Source organism: Agelaius phoeniceus, chromosome 13 (assembly GCF_051311805.1).
Source record: "Agelaius phoeniceus isolate bAgePho1 chromosome 13, bAgePho1.hap1, whole genome shotgun sequence".
Taxonomy (NCBI): Eukaryota; Metazoa; Chordata; class Aves; order Passeriformes; family Icteridae; genus Agelaius; species Agelaius phoeniceus.
This window is the reverse complement of record NC_135277.1, coordinates 6,048,043-6,069,504: the sequence shown is the minus strand read 5'-3', so window position 1 is coordinate 6,069,504 and position 21,462 is coordinate 6,048,043. Positions and strand designations below refer to the sequence as shown.

At 47.2% G+C, this 21,462-nt stretch overlaps 1 long non-coding RNA gene across 1 annotated transcript; it reads left to right on the top strand.

Annotated features, from left to right (window-relative positions):
* Window positions 1-142: 142 nt before the first annotated feature.
* Window positions 143-4,063, top strand: LOC143695163 (uncharacterized). Its single transcript, XR_013184139.1, has 3 exons — window positions 143-421; window positions 1,744-1,847; window positions 2,661-4,063. It is a non-coding gene; the product is annotated as an uncharacterized LOC143695163 (long non-coding RNA).
* The last annotated feature ends 17,399 nt before the right edge of the window (window positions 4,064-21,462 follow it).

The following is a 21,462-nucleotide window of genomic DNA, read 5'->3' as shown; positions in this document are numbered from 1 at the left end:
ATATTTCACCACATCTGCTCCTGATCTTGCTGTGGGATGTTTCTCTGTAGCTCGTGTAGCTGCTTAAACTTATCTCCTTGACAACTCTTTAGTTTAAACAAAGATTATTTTGGAACAGGAGCTGTCAAAAAACCCAGCAGCTCCGGGAAGTTTTCTTGTTAAAATATGTTGGCTCGGCAGCACCATCTTCTGTCCTGCCCTTCAAACAGCCTGGGATGTCACGCTGCGAACGGGAGCGTGTGCCTGGGCTAGCTCGGGGCTAAAGAACAGTTTGAAGAAGATTGAGTCAATGTTTTCCGTGCTGGGAGTCGAAGCCATAATGCAGCGATAGCACAGCAGATGGAAAGCCCGAGTCCAGCTCTGCAGGGACCGGCCAGCCCTGGAATCCACTTGCAGATCTCTCCCAGGCAAGGCTTTCGGGGTGAGGTACCTTGGCTCTGGGGTTGTTCTCATGCTCAGGGGATTTATCACGGGCTGTGACCCCCTCGCTGCTTTGGAGGGAGCAGGGGCTCGGTGCTGCTCAGCACAATCCGTCTCACACTCGCTGAGCCACGCTTTCCCTGGGTTTTTGCTGCTGGGTTTGCTCAGCTTTGAGGTCATGAAGTTGCTGGATGGTTGCTCCTTGCTTGTGCTGCTGCTTGAATGCCAGGTCCCACTCAGCAAAGCCCAGGGAGATCCAGGGCAGGAGAGGAGGAAGGACTCAAAGGAGCCAAGGCAGACAGTGAAAAATCAGCAACGGTGAGAAATCGGGAATTACAGAAAGAGCTGCTCCTTGTCCCACTCCTCCACAGCACATTGGGATTCAGGCAGAGATTTGTGGCATGAAGGTTAAATTAGGAGGGCAGCTACAGTCATTTCTCATATGTTCCAGCTGGCTGCTGTCTCCTCAGCATCCTGCACATACCCTCTGGGCTGGCAGCTCACTTTACCTCCAAAATCAGCTCTGCTTCTTCATCCCACCACTCAGGCAACACCCATGTACATCTCTACAGTGTGTACAGGAGAAGGAGAGACAATATCTGTATTTACCTTTAACTTTAGTGTGTTGTTGCAGGCCTTAAGTAATTAATATCTGAGCAGCTCAGATCCTGGTGTGACAATCATCACAAAAGAGAAAAGCATTCTTATGAAAAAGACAACAAAGCCCTTAAATCTAAACCACAGCAGCTCCCTTGTAAGAGACACTCTGTGGCAGGATTGTGCAGCACAGCAATCAGTCTCGCTTTAATATACAGATCAGGGGAATGTAAGAAATACTTGGAGAGCAGCCACAGCTTTCACAGCAGCTGCTGCTACGTTTTTGTCAGGATTAAATTCATTTCAATTATAGAAAGGCTTGTGATCACCTGCTAGGAGGAGGGTTTCAGCCTTTCAGGAGGCCGGGGGTGTGTATACAGCTATATTTAAATGGCAAATGCACAGCACACTCTGGTGCCATCCCATTTGCAGAGCACTCTGCACACATCCCCTAATGAAGTGTTGAACTATAGGTTCCTTCTTCCTTTATAGTGTGATATGAATGGACTTTTAAAGGAGGAAATTTAAAGGAAGTGAGGAGAGGAACTAAAATGGACATCATTTGTGCTGCATTGCTCAGGCTATGTCAGGAGAGGGCTAAGCACCATCCCTTCTGGTGCTGCTGCAGCCCTTCACTTCCTACAAGGCAGCCATGGAATGTTCTGTCCCAGTGTAAGCACACAGACCCACAGCAAACACTCAAAATAACAATTTTATTTTGCACAGACATTGATGGACAAGATGCTGAGAAACCCATGTGGATGCCTGGAGGGAGAAGAGGAGGGACTGGAAGCTGGGACAGAAAATGAGTATCCAAGAAATGACCTCTGGTGAGAGGATGTGCGGTTTGACACAGCCCTTCTGCCAAGCACTGACCCCAAAGGGCTCTGTAACTGTGCCCAAGCAGCCAGAGCCTCATGGCTGCAGTGTGAAAGGGAAGAGGCTTACAGGGATTGTTCCAGGTTAAAGTGTGTTTTGCACAGTACTTCCAGCCTGTACCAGTTCCTTCCTCACTCCAAACCAGGTGCAGCCACAGACCTCTGCAGCTCCTGGAGTTTAATCATATTGAGACTTTGCCCTTCTGGGCCCTTATGTGTAGGAGGTTTGCAGAATTAGCAGCAGATGGTCCCACAAGAAATTCTGGTATCCCAGTGTGACTGCAGGAGAAGGCAGAGAGGGAGAGGGGCGCCCATTCACCTCCCACTCCCCATCAGGTGGCTGTAAGGGATGTCACCTTGCAGAGCTGGCCAGCAAGGTCTCCACTGATGCTCCCCTTCCCACTGTGTCTGTCTTGTCATCATCAGAACCCACAATCACTGTGAAGGTGTCAAAAAAGGGACAGGAGGACTTGACCACTCAGGCAGAAGGGAAACCTTTCAGGGTGACAACAGCTGTGGGAAGTGACTTTTGGTGAGGAGGTCTGGCACCTCATGTTCTCATAGCACTCCTGGCAGGCAAGTCACAGCTCCCATTTGACCTGGGAAGCAATGTGGCTTGATTGTCCTTTCAAAAATAAATTAGGAAATGGCTAATGCCAATTTTAACAAGTGTCAGAACAAAAGAAGCTTCCTAGCACTTTCCAAAATGATGCCAGAAGGTTGCTCTCAAAGGAATTAATTTTGTCTAATTAAATATCTTCACAGAGCTCTCCAAGTAACAAACCACAACATCAACATGCAGCACTCTGCAGACTAATGGGAGTCACACTGGAATTGGCATCATGTGCTGAAGTGTCAACAGATGGAGAGGGTGATCATGATGGAGGAGTGGGACAACAAACCTACCTTTCCACTTCTGCCCCAAATGACACACTTCACCCCCATCTCAGCTCACCCATCTGTCAAATCCATGGAAAACACTTCCTACAGCACAGATTCACCCAGAGGGCAAGCTGGCTATGGGTACAGAGCAGGGTGGCAGAGGCCTTGAGGGAGCTGAGAGCTTTGGATTTTTTAAATGAGGTTCAGATGAGCGGGGGTAGAAGGATCTGGGGGATTGCATCTCACTCTGCACTATAGCAATGGAACCCTCACTGTTTGCACCCCCTGAGCATTCAGGCCTGCCCAAGGACTCTCAGATCTCTGTGTTTTGTTGTACATTGCAGCAGAGACAGCCTGGAGGGTTGAGCTGCATCCTGGAGGCAGAGGGCTGCTGCCAGCTCTGCCCTGGAGCATTCTCTTCTTGGATTGCTGATTCACACCAAAAAATCAACCAATTTTCCTTCCAGCCTGATTCAGTTACTGTCACTGGCTCCTTCTTTTCCTTATTAATGTCCCTAGGAAGTGAAAACCTTGTAATTACAATCAGCTCTCTTGCTACCCCCAAGTTGCTGTTCTGAACTCCTCCTCCTTTTTATTGAGGAGGATTTACACCCATGGCCATGTTTTGGCAAGCTGGAGGGGTTTCTGACACTTGCAAAAGAGAGCTTTTTAAAATGTACCATACGTCAACACCTCCTGTTTTATAAAACAAGGATTATTAGTTACAAATCAGGTCAAATGAAAAGAAAAAAAAAAGTGGGAAATAGCAAAGTCTTCAGAGGAGTATAAATAGCCAGTGGAAATTGCTAGTGCAGCCTGGTATAACACAGCCATTCCAGGCAGGCTCAATTATTTCTCCAGCTGCTCTGAAATCCCCCTCACTTTGCTACCTATTAGGAGCATTTGCCCTATTTATAGGAGACATTGTAACAGTGAAACTCTGGATGAGATTGGACGTGGATGCTCCTGGAAAATTCCTGGAAAATCCTCCCTGTGTCAGCTGCAGCTTGCAGTGCAAACCTGGTGCCTCAGCACTGCTCGGGTCACCTGCCTGCAGACAGGAGCATCTCACCTGCTTAAAAATGTCAAATCACTGATCCCTTGCAGCAGACAATATGATTATTCCAGGGAATTCTGGCTTTTTTAGTGAAGTGACAGGCTCTCAGATGAATTGTTTGCATGCTGGATGATTTCTGTTGACAGGGATAGTCCTTCTGCAGTAGGAAAAAAAATCAAAAACTGACTTTTTCTCTTGCAAATAATACAGGAGATGTACAAAATTGTCAGTGCTGTGTGTCTATGTCCGTTCAAATGTGTTTTTTTTAATGGTATCTCCCATTGCCACGGATCTGATCCCTGTAAATGCTGGATAATAGAACATCTCCCACGGGTGGACAGGGGCTAAAGAGATTTTTCAGCAGGAGAGGGAGCTCTCTCTGCACCAACTGCTGGGGAACCAACGCCTGCTGCGGGCATTAAAATGCCAGGGAAAAGCTGTGCTCACCATTTTGTCCTCGTGTGTTCTCTCATATGCTTGCAGGAATTTCACAGGCTGTTTAACTGCAGTGATTTGGGGAAATATATCTAGCGACGCTCTATAAATCTAATAGTTAAAAGAGCTTCCATGTGGGGTGTGCATTCATTTGGTCCAAGAAGAAATAACACACACACACAAGCTTTTGGAGGAGCTTGGCATTGGACAGGGAGAGCACACTTGTCACATCCCTTAGGGAGCTGCAGGTGGGAAAATTTCCCTTGTTTCAAGAAGCTTACAGAATGCTAAAAAGCTGTGCAAGACAGAGCCACAGTGATACTGAAATTCCTATTAAAAAAAAAATAAAACAACAACTAGATCAGATGAAAAGGGAAGGGAAGGGAAGGGAAGGGAAGGGAAGGGAAGGGAAGGGAAGGGAAGGGAAGGGAAGGGAAGGGAAGGGAAGGGAAGGGAAGGGAAGGGAAGGGAAGGGAAGGGAAGGGAAGGGAAGGGAAGGGAAGGGAAGGGAAGGGAAGGGAAGGGAAGGGAAGGGAAGGGAAGGGAAGGGAAGGGAAGGGAAGGGAAGGGAAGGGAAGGGAAGGGCCCACGCTGCCTGGCATCCTGCTCTGGTGGTCAGGGAGGCAGGAAATAGATAGCTGGATAAAGAGTTGGATAGACAGCTCGACAGACGGCTGGATGGATAGATCCTTACACCCTTGAGCTCTCTGAGGCCGGAGCTTACAGGCACAGCTCTCACTGGGCTCTGCCCTGGCCCCGCCAGTCCCGGAGGGGAGCGGGGGTGCTCGGCTCTCCGGGCCGGGGCTCGGCTCTCCGGTCGGTCCCGCCGCGCGGGGGCAGCAGCAGCCGGTCTCCAGCCGGTCTCCAGCCGGTCTCCAGCCGGTTTCCAGCCGGTCTCCAGCCGGTTTCCAGCCGGTTTCTAGCCGGTTTCCAGCCGGTCTCCAGCCGGTTTCTAGCCGGTTTCCAGCCAGTTTCTAGCCGGTTTCCAGCCGGTTTCCAGCCGGTTTCCAGCCGGTCTCCAGCCGGTCTCCAGCCGGTTTCTAGCCGGTCTCCAGCCGGTTTCCAGCCGGTCTCCAGCCGGTTTCTAGCCGGTCCCCAGCCGGTCTCCAGCGGGACGGGAGAGGGAGGCGCCGCATCCCGGGAATGCCGCGGCTCCCGCGGAGCTGCCCCTTCTCTCAGCCATGGAATCGCGGATGGTTTGCGTTGGAAGGAACCTTTCATGGGCTGGGACACCTTCCACTACATCAGGTTGCTCAAAACTCCTTCCAACCTGGCCTTTAATGTTTCCAGGGATGGGGCATGCACCACCTCTACGGCAGCTTCTCCACCCTCGTTATAAAAAAACGTTTTCCTTAAATCTAATGTAAATCGACCTTCATGCAGTTGAAAACCATTGTCCCTTGTCCCATCCCGACAAGCCCTGCTGAAAGGTTGGTTCCCATCTTTCTTGTGAGCCCCTTTACCTTTCTACTGGTATAGATTTGATTAAGAAAACAACATTTTTCATTTTCTGTTGTTTCTTCCCTGTTGGGATATCCTCATACACCAGGAAATTGCACAATTCTAATGACTGCTTAACTCAAAATTGCAACAGCCTTTGGAGTGAGCTCATGCCTGACTGCTGAAACGGAATATTCACTGATAAAATATTATATAGAGCTCCCTTCAGGGAGCTCTAAGGTCTCCCTGAAGCTCCTCCAGGCGGAACATCCCCTACTCTCTCTCCCTGTCTCCAGAGCAGAGGTTCTTCAGCCCTGTCAGCATCTCTATCCCCTGCTCTGGACTTGCCCCAAGCAGTTCCATTCCTTTCTGTGCTGGGCTCCCAGCGCTGGAGGCAGCTCTGCAGGTGGGGATTGCAGAGAGGGGCAGAATCCCCTCCCTCCCCTGCTGCCCACCCTCCTCTGGATGCAGACCAGGCCGTGTTTGGCTCTGTGTGCTGCCAGCACACGTGGCCAGGTCATGTCCAGCCTCTCCTGGCCAGTCTCACACCCACCAGCACCCACCAGCCCTTGTGGCAGAGCTGGTCTCCAGCCACCCCAGGGTGCTGCCCTTTGTCACCCTCCATGTGCTCCATGAGGCCCCCGGGATGCCTTTGCTGGGAATGGCCGTGAGTGTGGGTGGGATTTAGCTCCAGTCACTGATAAGGGCAATGCCAGGCAACTGGCAGGGTGTTAAAGTGGATTAGAGTTTCATTTAGGGTCATTAGAGTGGATTAGGGTTTGATTTAGGGGTGTTAAAGTAGATTAGGGTTCGATGTAGCAGGCCCCAGATTTAAGGAGTCCATGCTGCTGCTGCTGGATGGTAAAATAAGGCTCTCCTACCCTTGTCCTCTGGGATCCCCAAATGGATCTGTGGGAGCTTAGTTGGATTTTCTCTCATATTTTTTGCTTTATTTCATCCTGAATATTTAATTTAAATATCTGATTTAGTTCAATTCTCCTGGCTGTTAACACACTGAATAAGGCAGATTTTAGCAGCCCTTTCATTACTTTATTTTGCTTGTGATTTTTTCTGGTTGCCTTTTTTTTTTTCTTTTCTTCACAATAGGAAAGTCTCATTTCCAATTTACTGCTGTGGACAAAGCAGTATATGACAAAGATGTATTTCCTTTTCAGACTCTGTGTTGCTTTTGGCTGGGTTTCAGGTCTGACCTCTCCCTATATACCAGATGTTTGTGCCCTGTTGTGGTTGGTGCTGGACAGAAAACATTACCAGACAAGCAGATCTTCTTTTTACTCCTTTTTAAGAAGAAAATCCTTGAAAAAAATCCTTATCCTTGGCTCAGAACAGGAGGGATTTAAGTCAACTCGTATAGATTTGATTAAGAAAACAACATTTTTCATTTTCTGTTGTTTCTTCCCTGTTGGGATATCCTCATACACTAGGAAATTGCACAATTTGAATGACTGCTTAACTCAAAATTGCAACAACTCACAATTGCCACCGCCTTTGGAGTGAGCTCATGCCTGACTGCTGAAACAGAATATTCACTGATAAAATATTTATGTGTTTAAAGAAGAAAGCCTGCAATACATACCTTAAAGCCATGACTTACATTTCAATCCCATAAACAGATTTGGAAAACCATTGGGTTTGTTTTGTTTCTCAGTGTAGCAGAGCCATATTCACCTCTCAGCTTTGGGCACAAAGTTCATGGCAGAGAAATGGCATTTCATTTTGATTTAATCTCCCTGTATTTCATAGTTATTTCCATGAGGCACACAGGGGACCTCAGCATTTCACAGTGACAACAGGACTGAGTTGTGGACCTGCCTGTGCAAATCTCCCCAGCCAGCAGCAGGTAAAGGTTTAGGGGCTGGAACAGTCCCAGACCCAGCTAGAAGAAGGAAATGGGACCAGTGGGTCACATATTAACCAGTTCTTTAATGGAAACTCTAACAGAAGCTGGAACAGCTGGCATGAAAACTGATGCAACTCTCCCAGGAGGTCACTGGTCTCATTAGGTACATATTTAACAGGAATAGATTCCAGTGCTGAGCCAAACCACAGCATCAGAGGTGAAATCAAAGTCCCCAGGGAAATCCAGTATCCTCTGAGCACTATTTTAATCTCTCACCCACCTTTGGTACTGACATTTATTTCTCCATGAAGGGGTTTTTGTTTACTTGGGATAATGTGTCATTCTTCCCTGGGGAGCTGGAATTTTAGCCAGGTGCAAGTCATAGCAAAGCTTTGCCAAATACCCCATGCACTGCAGGGAAAACTGCAGTTCCTGGGTGGAAAAGGACAAGCCCTGGTGCTGGCATTCATCAGCACTGTCTAACAATGTTTGACCCAGCCTGCTGGGGGCTTGAGATGGAGCACAGCAGCCAAAACAGCAGTCTCCCCTTTCAAGTGTTCTCAGGGGTGCTAGTTTGGCATTATGTGTGTCCTGCAGTGGAATGTGCACCCGTTAGCATATTCCTCCAGAATTAATCAGACACGTGGGACATGGTTCTCCATGAGCAGGAAGTGAAGCCTCATTTCCTGTAAATCTGTGTCCTGTATTACTAGAATCCCTCCCCACAGCAAGCAGAGAGTGTGTGATGTGTTGACGTGCACACTAATGAGCATGTCAGCTGAAAGACAGCTGCCTCTGAGCAGGATGGCAGATGGCCACGCTCACAGGCTTCCTACCCCGACTGTCTGGAGGTCAAGTGGCAGAAGGAGTTTTCAGGAGACGCGTAGAAACTTCTCTTCAGTTCTAAAACATGTATTTCAGGGGCAGTTGGATGTGGCATTGGAGCTTGAAGTGTTTCAGCAGGCACTGGCAGAACGTGCAGCACAGCATTCCCCTCCCAGGAAAGCAGCATGGCTGGGCTGGGCTGGGCTGGGCTGGGCTGGGCTGGGCTGGGCTGGGCTGGCTGCTGTCTCACCTGACTCCACAGAACCTCGACCAAACTCCACAGCATCTCCCAAACACCCTCAGCAGGTCTGGAGCTGCAGATGTTGTCACACCAGAACAAGATCCTGTTGGCTGGAGCCTGAGCTGTTTGCAGGCTTTGCCTTTTTTGGGGTAACACAGGAATACTGTGCTTAGAAAACGTGTAAATACTGAAACCACAAGTGGGGTAACTTCTTTCTAAGAGTGAAAGAGTTGGTAGGCTCCCTCTTACAGGTTATCTTCCTGCAGTTCCTCTAACATCTGGGGTGGCAATGCAGAGAAGGCCAGGGACTCTCTCTTTCTCCTTGCCTGCTGATTTCATGGTGCACATGCTGTGTGCTGGGTTCAGAGAGACAAACTTCCCCCAGTCCCTGGTGCTGCTCACTGCAGGCATCTTGCACTCCTCTGTCTCACTCCCCTATCTCCACTCTGTGTGTGCTGGCTCTTGTGCTCATGGAACTGGTCCAGCTGAAAAATCAAGAAAAAAGGAAAAAGATGGAGTTTGAGCCTGGATGAATCCATCACTCTGGCTGACAGCATGGCCACTCGATAGCAAGTGTTTCCACCAGAGAAGGGGCTGCTTTGTCCTTGAGCAGCAGCTGATCTAGAAGCCAGCTATTGAAAAACACGTTCCATGAGCACTCCTGCTTCCCTCCAGCCCCATCTGTTGTGTCCCAACCCAGCAGTGCCCCTGGTGAGTCCTCAGCTAAATTAATTCCTGCCCCAGCACCCTGGGTGGCTGTGTGTCACCAAGGGTGATGAGAAGGACATCAGTCTCTTCCCTTAACACTACAATGGATTTGTGCCCAATTAAAATGACTATTAACTGTGGCCTTCATTAGTAGGACTGACAATGGAAACTTTTAAGCAAGTGTTTGGCTTGCAAAGAGGCGGAGGAGAGAAAGGATCACTTCTCCATTTATCACGGGTGAGTTACGAGAAAAAAAAACAACCCAACCTAAAAAAAATTCCCCATGAGTAATTTGAGTGCAATACAGCTGGATTTTAAAATTCATGATTTAGGCGTGGGAGGGAGAAGATATATTTTAAACCCCTGCTTTCTCCGCCCAGCCAGATAAGTTTAGCAAAGATCAGGTTAAAGTGGTGACTGTTTTCCTTCTTGGCTCGAGTGTTTCTGCCAAAAGTGGATTTTTATGTCCACTTATAAGGGAGCTGGAGCAGGGGAAAGGTGCTGTAATGGAAGTGCTGACATCACCTCAGCACAGGGCAGCCCTGCTAATGGTGCCCACAGAGCTGGAGGAGCTCACTTGGCAGCTCACACCCGCCTAAGCCTGACAGAAAAGCTCTTTGAAAATAACTTACTGCTCCAAAAATAAACGCAGAAAGCCCAACCTTCTTCACACGGAATGGGTGGCAAAATTGCTCTCAGCTTTATGGGAGTCCCAGGACATTGTCCAGGGCTTTCCCCAGCCAGCACTGCCATGGGATAGGGTTAATTGCTTGAGGTGTGGTGGGAATTGTTGGGTATGATTTAATAACACTCTAAAATAGGAGGGAGGAAAAACCAGCCAGGCTGGAACAGCCCTGGCCTTGCTGAGGGTGGAGGCCAAGCAGGGTGAAAGGGTAAAGGTGTCTTAGCTATGTCATGTCCTTCTGTTCCCAAGGAGAGCTGCTGGCCACCAAATGTCCTCTGACCCATCCAGCACTGTCCCAGGCTGCTGTGGTCCCACTCTTGGCTTCCTCACATATTTCTCATGACTGTGATCCCTTTTGCTTGTGTGGAGTGGCAATCTGTCCCCAGGGAGGAGGAACAAAGGCTGGGTGCTTTAAGGCACCATGCTGTGGGCTTTGGGGAGTTTCTGGTGATGTTTTTGGAGAAGCTGCCTTTCTCTTTCCTCCTGCTGGAATGCATGTTGTGCCACAAACCACAGGGCAGAGCAGCCCCACTGCAGGTGTGGGCAGCAACCACCCTGCTCCACACAGCACAGAGCCAGGAGAGCTGGGCTACAGAAGAGAAGCTGCTGTTTAACACCGTGTGAAAGTGCTTCAGCTGGGGACACACAATTTATCTGATTTTTCAGGAAAGCAAGTTGAAAACTGAGTTTAAAGCAGTGAGCTGCTTTCAGAGGGGAGAACTGTGCAGAAATCAGGAAGTTCTCAGGGTTGCTGAAGCTGACACACTCATTCAAACCACAGAATCTAAAGGAAAATTTAAGGGAGCCTGGGCCTTTCAACAAGAAATTGTCCTTTTTACATAATGACTGTTTCAGCAGGGAGCTGACACTTTGCCAGCAGGACTCAGAGCACTGGGAATGCAAGGGGGATGCTCAGAAGGTGGGAGAGCAGTGGGGCTATCACAAGAGCTGGGAAAATGAATTGAAAATGTGTATTTCAAGGTGAACTTCTATAGTTTGGAAAAGTGATGGGGTTACTTGAAAAGCAGGCTGTGAAGAGATGTTTTAAACTCAAACCACATTAAGGTGAAGAGCCCCAACACATGCTTGTGCTCAGTGAGGCCCCAGCACGGTGCAGCACAGCACATCATTCACTCCTTGCCCTCCCTTTCTGTGGAAAATGTGTTTATTTAGTGGTGGCCAGTGCTGTGTTTACCCATTATGCAGTGACAACAGTGTCCACTGTGTGGAAACCCAGGTTGTGTTAGCAAACCTAACAAAGCTGGGGCATCTTTGCATTCCCTCCCTTGTCTGTGTTGACTGAGATGAAACCCCTTTATGCTTTCTTTGTCTCAGAGCACAGGCTTGGAACTGCAGTAGAAAATTCCTTTGATTCCCTCCAGCCGAGCAGAGGCTGCCACAGGGGCAGGTCCATGCCTGACCACGGGTCCTCTGTGCCTCTATGCAAGATGTCTTTATGTAACCCCAGCCTCCGAGCCAGATTAGCTTTCAACGAAATGCAGGTTTGCAGCTCTTCCAGGGAGGCTCTGCAGGAAGCCTTGTGTGCTGCTGGAGGGTTTTATTTCACTTCTCTGTACAGCTTGTAAAAAGCTTCTTGGAAACCAGATCTTTGCGTTTTACTTAGAGTTCACTTATCTGCCAAAAGCTGTTTCAAGTTACTCTTTCCGAAGCACGTTAAATTAATCCTTAGGTAAGAAGGAAACAGCAACAAGGACTGTGTATCTTTGTCGAGAACTCGCCACTTCTAATTATGTGTCCCTCTTCTAAGGTTTAATATCGAGGACTACAAAATGAGGTCAACCTCTATTAAATATAATGACTTTCCCTGTGGAGCTTACAATGAAAACAGCTTCACAACAAAGGCTTCTATTTAAGGGAGAGGAAGTTTCTATTACAAAGTAGTCCCCTAACTTGGTGTAGGGGCTTTGTTTTCATTTGCTGGCTACAACAGAGTGAAAAAAGATTTGGGTTGAGGTTTAACCAGTGCTTATCTGAGACAAAACAGGCAAATTAACACACGAAGATAGGGAAGAACAAAAGCGCTGTTGCTGCAGGAGCTGACCTAGAACCAGTCTGGCATGCAACATGTGATCCTGAGTCACACCAGGGCCACCAGGAGCTGCATGCAGTGAGCAAAAAAGGAAAAGCAAGAGCAGCACGTCTGCGTTTCTATTTTTGCTGCAGGCTGGACACAGTTCCCCATAGGTACCCCAAGAATAGGCAGCGTGGTCTGCTCCTGCAGGAAAGAAATGAAACTTGTAAGGGATACAGGAGCTATTTTGGAAGACTTCTGGGGAGAGCACCTTTTGGGGCTGTGCTGTCTTGCTGGGCAGCTCCTGTGTGCTCCGGGGGCAGATCCTGCCCTGCCCAACCAGTAAGTCTGCATATCTCTGGTTTTCAGAGGTGCAGTGCCTCGAGCTGGCTGTTGGGTGCTTCTGTAGCTATTTGTGTGGCTTTTTGGCTTGGTATTAAAAGCTAGGTAAGCACAATGCTGTCTTATTAACTAAATTCTCTTTTACACCAGAAATGGAGGTAAATATAGCCATAATTTTATTATTACTATTATTATTGCTGTTGTCCTGATAGCAGCTTAACCACTGCCAAAGTTTGCTCTTTCTTTAAGGGCATTTTTTTTCTTCCTGCAGCCTTGCAGGAATGTGCCAGGCAGTTGTTAAAACGCTGCTCCTGCCAAGCGCAGGAGGGTCATTTTGGCATCAGCCCGCATCCCCTACGAACTGCACCGCACCAAGGTTGCGGTGTTCGAGAGAGCAGCTCGAGAACGGCAGCCCTCGGCTGTTCAGCTCCGGCTGCTCTGCTCCCCTTTCCCTCGCTGCTGTACGCTCCTGATGGCCGCAGCCGGCCGGAATGGCATGAAAATGATATTTCAGTGCATGAATGCCCCGGTGCGCGGTGACGCACTGCAGCCTCCCCGCAGGAAGCACGGGCTGAGCCCGGGGCGCGCTGGCAAGCGCGATGCGGATCAGCCTCCTCCGCCAGCGGCGGTGCTCGCCCTTTAAGAAAAAGCCTGCAGTAATTTTCCATTACCCTGCACGGTCCTGTCTACGTGGCAAGAATTGTTTGTGGAGGCTGGAGCATCGCGGGTGAGGCGCAAGCCCCAATCCGGCTGCCGTTGCCTGGCTACGCGCTCGGCATGCCGGCAGCACGCCAGGCTCCTGGGAAGCACCTTTGTTCCCGAAAAGGGATTTGAGTTGTGTTTTCATGCCGAAAGCTGGGGACAAATGCTGCTTTTCTCAAGCAGCCTGGCAGAACTGGGCTTTCCAAACAGCGCAAGCCAGCCAAAATGCTCAGTAGTAGTAGCAATAATAATAATAATAATGATAATGATAATAATAATAATAATAAAACATGGAGTCCATATCTTGTGACAGTTTCTCTTCCTTTGCACAAGGAAATACCTTGTAATGTTTGTTTGCTGTTGCTCTGATCATAGCAGTCGCTTAATCAAGGTAGAAATACTGTTAGCAAAATCCTCCCCTGCTCTTGTCCTTTCCATCAAATAAACCAGATGGATCGCTGTTGTTCTGCAACTTGATAAACAGGTTATTTTTTTGTTTTTTATGTAAGCTCTGGAGTCCTGATAGGAGAGTAGTCTGAAATGCCTAAAATATTTCAAATGCTGCCAGCAGAATCTGCAGCAGCAGGAGGAGCTGGTCGGTGTGCTGTCCCTGCTTGCTGGGGCTTAGCTTTAAGTATGGCAGCAGTGTCAGTGCAACAGGCATTTCCATGATACCTCAGCATGGGTTCAGCTCCAGGGTAGGTTATTTCATGTGTTTGAGGCTCGATACTTGGCATTAACAAGAGTTCTGTGTTCCTGCTAGCAGCCCATGCTGCCAAGGTCTCTCGTAGCATCAACAAACGAACTACACTGGTAGTTGTCACACAAGCAAGTGTGCCCCCTCACAAGTCCCCCCAACTTAGGTAATGCTGCCACTTCCTTCCTGCAGCAGCTCCAAGAACCCTCAGGAGTTGCTCCCCAGGAGGAAGGAATGAAGATTGCTTTGGGGTGTCTGTCTACCATAGGAAACCTGAGAATTTAAAAATTTGATATCAAGTGGAACACACTGAGCATCAGCCTTAATTCTGCTTCATGGAGTATGCAGCCAGAGGGGAGTTGTGTGCTTGCATTCTGGCATCCTGCATTGCACAGAGGAACAAACCTCACCCTACAGAGCCCTGGCACAGCGACACAGGGGACCACCCACCCAGCCCCACTCGTCGGGGAGCTCCACTTGGATCCTGGCTTTGAGGCATCTCTCCTGGGCACAGGCACAGCCCGTCCTGCAGCCTTGTCACCCTGTCACCTGTCTCCTAACCACAACCTCTCTGAGGTTTACAGTTAAGAGATGTTGGTTTCCTGCAGTTTCTCTCGCAAATTAGCAACGTTCTGTGCTTTCTGGGCTCCTTTTCAGTCCTATTTCCTCACACCCAGCCTTTCCACCACCTCCTCTTCATCCCTGCTGCTGAGGGCTCTGTTGCTACCACCCAGCAACTCCACTGATGCCCCGGCCATCTGGGGACCTGCACAGTGTTCCCCACCTCTGGGAGAGCCATGCAGGAAGGGTGGAGCAGGGCATGTTTGGCAGCTTGGCTACATGCCATCCATCACCTGGAATATGCTGGTCCTCCATCATTGAAGTGTGCCTTGTCTGATGGGAACGACTGAGCAGACATTTGGGAGGGTGAGTTTCCACATCCCTAGGTCAAAATTTCCCATATGGGTAACTTGATAGTTAGAATCAGCACCGTATCCATGTTACACACTGCTTGGCTCTCTGCTCAGTGAACTTTTGGACTTGTTTTATCTGTTCTTGGATGGGTTTTTGTTTGTTTGTTTGGATTTTTAAAGGAAACTACTGTCTCAGTATTAAAAAAAAAAGGTATCTAAGAAAAGACGGGTTTGGCTCTTGAAAACCAGTAGTGAGTAGTAGCCCTTTTCCGTGTGTTTTCAGAAGTGAAAAGCAGTACTTGGGAACTCTTTATTTTTTCAAGAAGGCACATAAACACAGAGGTGTGCAAAAGAGGGTCCCTTTCCAAAATACATCTGCCCTGTGCTGTGTCTGCTCTAACACACCACCACACTCACCTTTGCTTGAGATTTGTTCCACAGGAGAATGTAGAGGATCCTGACTGCCAGAGGAGGGTTTGCCTCCCTTGTTTGTGCAGTTAGGAATGTGGGTGAGTCACTGCTTTCTTTGAGGGATGAAACCTTCCATCCCAACCCTTGATGCCTTTATTTGCTTTTAGAACTGCAGTGCTGTTAAGGTAACTCACACTCCTGTGGCTTCTCTGGGGCTCAGGTTTAACATCTGGTTTCACGTTTTGTATTCCCTTTTTAAAAGCACAGAAATGGGACTACATCTTCCCACATGTGGTCCAAAATCCATAGGATCCTGAAGACCGTAGGAGATCAGAGCATGCAGCTGGTCCCCAGTGAGCGAGGCTGGTTTCCAGCACCACCAGGGCAGCGGGGTGTGGCTCTCGAATAACAACGTCCCTAATTAAAATAGTCAATTTCCAACGACAAAATTAGAACGAAATTAAATTTCGTTTCAGGAAGGCAAGAAAAGCAGAGAAAGAAAAAACGTGCTAGAAAGATACAAACCCCAGAGCACAGTTTTCGAACTTTTCTAGCTTTCAGCGATTTAAGCTTAGGGACCTGTGGCCACTTTGTGAATTAATTATCTGATTTCAAAGGTTTTTAAATGCCTTGAATGATATTCCTGCTTTAGAAAATGAGGTCCTTGTTTTATGGAGAGGTTTAAGTATCAGTTTCAGTTCTTTCTTTTATGTTTTGCAGATTGAAAAAAAAATATATAAAAGACTTCACAATTGTGCCATTTTTCTCGGCTGAAATTTGACATCTAAACCTGATCTTTTTTCCATATATAATAGATGGTTTCATTCTTGTGTTGGTTTTTTTTTTTTAAGCACTGTAAATCTGCAAGTTATTCCCCAAAGCCCAGTATTTATATTTATTCCACAGCAAGCATGTGACTGGTGTGACTGCATAATTATATCAAAATGAATTTGAGTTTCTTTTGTTGCAAAATGTTCTGAGGCTACAGATACGTTTTGAATGCATAATAAGCCCTGGGTATTGAGATTACAAGAGAAACTATCTGCAAAATCCTATGGATTAAGGTCATGCATGAGATATTTAATTCTCCCTCCTGTGAGGTTTGATTGCAAGATAGTGTGCTCCCACTGACTTCTTAAAATGAGAAAGCTTGAAAAATTGACCAGATTCTGTCAAATTTGCTGCGCTGCTAGTGGAACTGGAGGTGTTGAAGAAATGGGGAACTGTGAGGAAAGGAAGAAGCAGAGACCAGAGGGTCAAAATCCCTGCTGGTTCACAGCTTGGAAGTGAGGAAAGACACCAAGATTTTTTTTTTTCCTGCCACAATTTAATCTACTATAGAATTCACTATATGAGAGGGGGCAGCTCTTCCCTCTGTTGATGTGATTGCAGCAGTGTCTCAGGGCTGCACTTGGGACCAAGGTTTTCTTGTGCCAGGCCAAAGGATGGGTCCTTGAGGGTAAAGGATGCAAAGTGTGGATGGGAGAAATGTGAGGAGCAGAATGGAGGTCGTGGGGGAAGCACCTCAGTCCTATGGGGATTCAGTGTATATATGATCAGTCAGTACACCATAGAGACTGGGTAAAACTCTCTGGGGGACAGCCAGTCCCCAAGACCACTGCTCTCCTCCACATCTGCCAGGAGGTGGATTCAGTGAATTCTTTTTTTACTTTTTTTACTATTCTTCTTCTTCTTTTTTTTTTTTTTTTTTTCCTCTCCATAACTATTGAGAATGATCTGATGGGAATTACTTCCAGTAACTGATTCTGTCATACAAATGGGGTGTATCCTTATAGAGGACAAACCACCCTGGGTTTAAGTTAAATATAGATCAGCTGCATGGACTCCCTCTCCAAAAAAGGTATGGACGTAACAATTTCACCCTGTTGCAGACACGATTAGTCACTGGTGTTCTTCATGCCGTTCTGTAACTAGGGCATGGCTGCTGCCTCACTGCCTGTCCGAAGGGACCTGGGTGGTGTTTGTGCAAACGCGACCGGGCTGAGGAAGGGGTGGAGAAATGCAGCTCTCAGCCCGGGATATATTTAGTGAATGCAGCTGTGGGAGGCAGCAGGAACAAGAGAGCTTTTGTATTGCCTGTGCTCTCACAGCTCACATGCCTAAATAATCTGCTAGTTTCTTACCCATATGTTTCCTCCCCCTGATCCCCAGTGTTTTTAATTTGAATGTAAAGTTATACTTTAGACAAAATCCTTCCTAGAGCTTAAAAGTGGGATGTGTTACAGTGTTAGCCTTGGTACAGCACTTCAGACGGGGCAACCTGCAACTTTCAAGGACACTGGACTTTCTCCATGGCAACCAGGAAAATTTAACTTCATCTTTTAGAGAAGATAGTGATGTTCGAATCTGCCTTTCATGTGCACTGCAGAGCTTGCCTGGGGTGGGAGCAGACCTGCAGCACTGCTGCAGCCCCTCCCAAGCAAATAAAATCTACTTCTTGCCAGGGCTGCTGAGCTGTGGTGCAGAGCCTGCTTTTGGCACCCTGGGCACTTCAATGAGCTGTACAAACTCTGCTGCTCCTCCTGGCATCCCTGGGAGTCTGATCCAATATTCACTGCTATGTCATGGGATAAAAAAGGAGGACAAAAATAGGTTTACTGACCCTCTGGGTCCAGCGGGAGCAGGTTACTGTGGCTGTGCTTTAGGACTAATTTGTCTGTGCTCTCTGGCAATGTTCAGACTTGCCCCCAGAGAAAAAGATCGAGGCTGAGAATTCCCTGTGCAGCCTCTTCCCTGGCTTGTTCAGTGACACATAACAAGCCACGAGCTGGCCTGCCTCAGGCTTTAAAGGTTTATAACAAATCATAGTGCAGCATGTAAAAATAATTTTTTTTTGGTCTTGTTCTGATGTGGTTAAGGGGTTGAAAAAACAAGACTGGTGCAGGGTAGTGCTGTCTGGATGGTGGAAACATCACATTTAGAGGGAGACAGACTCTGCCATTGCTTTCCTTGAGCTCATCCCACCTTACAGTGTTTTTCCACCCACAGCAGCATTGCTGGGAGATGTTGCAGTGACACATCTGTTCTTGGGTAGAGCAGCACTCTGACCCTTCCCAGCCCACCATGGATTTGCTATTCCTGTGGCAGGGACCTGATATCCGTATCGGAAATGCACCTCCTGTGGGTGGCTTTTATCGTTCCACCACAGGCCAGCCCTGATCCCGAAACACATCCAGCTTCTATTAAAACTGAGTGGTGTACGTGTGCAGGATATAGCTGTTTGTCTATCGAAAATATTTCTTTTTTAAAGTATAGGAAAAATGCATCTATGAAAAAATCTGTACGAACACGATGCCCTGGGAACTCACACGGTCTTTTCTGTCTCGAATCCCGCGGACTGCGTGCCCGGGACTGGCTTTGTTTCCGCAGTTAAATGGTTAACAGGAGCACTAATTGGCTCTGAGCGCTCCAGCCCTTTGCAACAGATTATTGGCATGCTGGTAGGAGCAGCTCCCTTCCTTCCCTTCCCCCTTCATTATAAAAACATGTACTGTAGAGAAACCAAATACCACATGGCGCCCTGCGCCGAGCCCGTCACCGCTCCCGCTCCGTGTTCAGCACAAAAACTCCTTTTATATTTGGGAAGCGGAGGGAGAAAATTCTGGAAAGGCAAGATCGTGGCGATAGCGGCTGAATCGGCACATTTATTTACAGTGTGCAGGGGCTGGAGCCCACAGCCCCATACTCCCACGCCCGTGTGGGGAGCAGTCCCGGGGGGGCTCCCAAAGCGGAGGGGAAGGGCCGTGTTATGAAGGAGAACTCTCCCCGACAGGTTTCGGCTTTGCAGGGGAGCCGAGAGGCTGAATGTGAAGAGAGAAAAATAAAAGCTTTGCGGGGAAAAAACAAACAAACAAACAAAAAAAGAAGTTGCATTTCTGTTTTCCCGAGGAGCCGTGGGCGTTTTGAGGCAGCTGTCTGCAGAGGCAGGCGCCATTTCGTGAGGCGGCATTAATGCAGCGAGAGGAGACATGTTGTGTTCGTGCAGTTCGGGTTTAAGGTTTTTCCCCTTGGTTTGAAGCAAGAGGCTTATTCATCCTAGTTCAGTCCAAAGGCTTTTGTTTTTTAAACTTGAAGGAAAAAAGTTACGACAAGCGAGGAAAACCAGGGAAAAGGGGGAAAATTCTGAGGGTATCACAATATGCAAGCAAAATCAGGTCTCTCTCTAGCAGACAAAAAAATCTTACATGGTTCCAAAAATGCTACGAACTGTGTGGGGAGGATAACCAAGATGACAGCGTCGCTGTACACCCAGCCCAGGTGTGCAGGGAAAATGTGGTACATAGGAATGTTTTAAATAGAGGATTTTTTTCTGCTACAAAAATAAAAAGTCTGACTGGTCTGTGCACACACGAAACCGGACTTTTGTGATTTACACGAGCTGACTTGACTTCCAGGTTTTGAGATGCTAGTTTTGATCTAAAAGCCCAGACTATTGCTAGTGCTGCAGAAGTGCTCTTTTGATCAAAGGAGAAAATAGGAATCGTGGCAGGAGTGAGCTCAGGCTGATGCCCTTCAGTGCAGAACTCCTGGAATAAGCTGCAGCATTTTCATTAAGGGCTTTTGGTATGGGAGTTGACTTTTTACCACTCCGGGACCTTTCACTTGCAAAATGCATTATAAGGCTCATTTGTTTAACAAGTCTCTGGGAGCTGGAAGAGGGAGAATTAATGCTGGCATTTGGGAATACAACTGATAGTGCTGCATTTGATTTTGGTTTCATGTCATTATTTTCTGCTTTCAGAGTCAGGAAAAGCTGCTCATTTATTTTTCATGTAGCTGTATTTTTTCTCCTGGCTTCTTAAGGAGGCAGAGCTCATGAAATGGTGCTGTTAAAGGCCTGGAGCTTTTGATCTGACGTTCAGTTTCAACAAATTTCTGTTCTAGAGGTTCTGCACTTTGGGGAAAGCTGCACATACAGAGATAAATCAGTGCATCTTCTAAAAGAAGAACTACAAAATGAGTGCAGAGGGCCTCTGTTTATTTTCCTTGGTGACCCATCAAGGACCATCCCGTTGCCAGCTGACCGGTCCATAATGTGTAGCTCAGAAATGTTGCAGCCTCGGTGGGAATATGGTGTGGGATTGGGGATGCTGCAGCAGTGCAGCATACTTGGGTGTGGGGCTCCCAGGAACGCAGCCGTCGTCATTTCAGCTGCTCACAAAAGACTTGAAAACTTCCAGCCACAGTATTCAAACCCCAGCTGGGTTTTCAAGGAGTATTAGTCATATTTAAGACTCCTCCATGTTATGTGCAGCTGAATTTTGCAAGGTCTTTGATCTCCTCGCTCTGGGTCTAAAGGTTCCTTTTCAAGCTTGTCACCTGCAAAGATTTCTTTCAGACGATGATTCCTTTATTACAGAAAAGCCTCTTTGCCATCTCACGACTATTATTTTTCTTGATTGCCCTTTTTTACTTTTCTAAGGTAACATTCCATCTGCAGTTCAAACATAACCTGGATGCAGTGCACTGATGACCAGCAATAAATGTAGAAGAACTCTAGCATGACATTTGTGTATATCCTTTGTTTGTTTGTCTAAGACTGTGCCTTATAATAATAACAGAAAGCATAAAATAGTGTCCATATATAAAAATCACTTTTTCAGCACAAACTAATGTGCCTTTTGGAACCTCTTAATTAGGCTATGTTTTCCCCTAAACCTAATTCCACATTATTAACAGGACTTGAGTAGACTTCAACATTCCAATTTTGGTTACAATTTTAGTTCTGTTTAGTGTGTGTGTGTGTGTGTGTGTGTGTATGTATATACAAGAAGATAATCCTTTATTAATCTTTTGAGCAGGACAGTTTTCGTTTGTGCAGGAGAAGTCCTGTGCCTGAATGTTCATTATCAGCACCTGATATGCTAGCCTGGAGCACAATAGCTTAATAATTGGAGTTTAAGGGGGGAAAAAAAAAAGCTCGTTATTAAAGTCAGTGTTTCATTTTCATGCATGTTATAATTGTAAATTATTCAAGCATTTGCCTTTAGCTCCTACACATATGAACTTATGCTCTCCACACATTTTTTTCCCCAGTGTTCTATGGTTTCCTTTGTCTTACACCCTAAGTTGGAGTATTCAAATGTACTATTTAATATCAGTAGCATGTGTGCCTCATTACAAGAAAATCTGAGATAGTTTCTAAATTAAAAACATTTTATTTTGACCTGTTTGTTTCTACTTCTGTCTCACATTTGGTGTCTTCATAGCCAATAGTCTGTTTTAGGGAAGGTTTTTAAAGGCGTACTGAAGGAGAGGAATAAGAGGTGAAGTACCTAGCACAATTTATATTCTTTGTTTTGCCATTATTAATA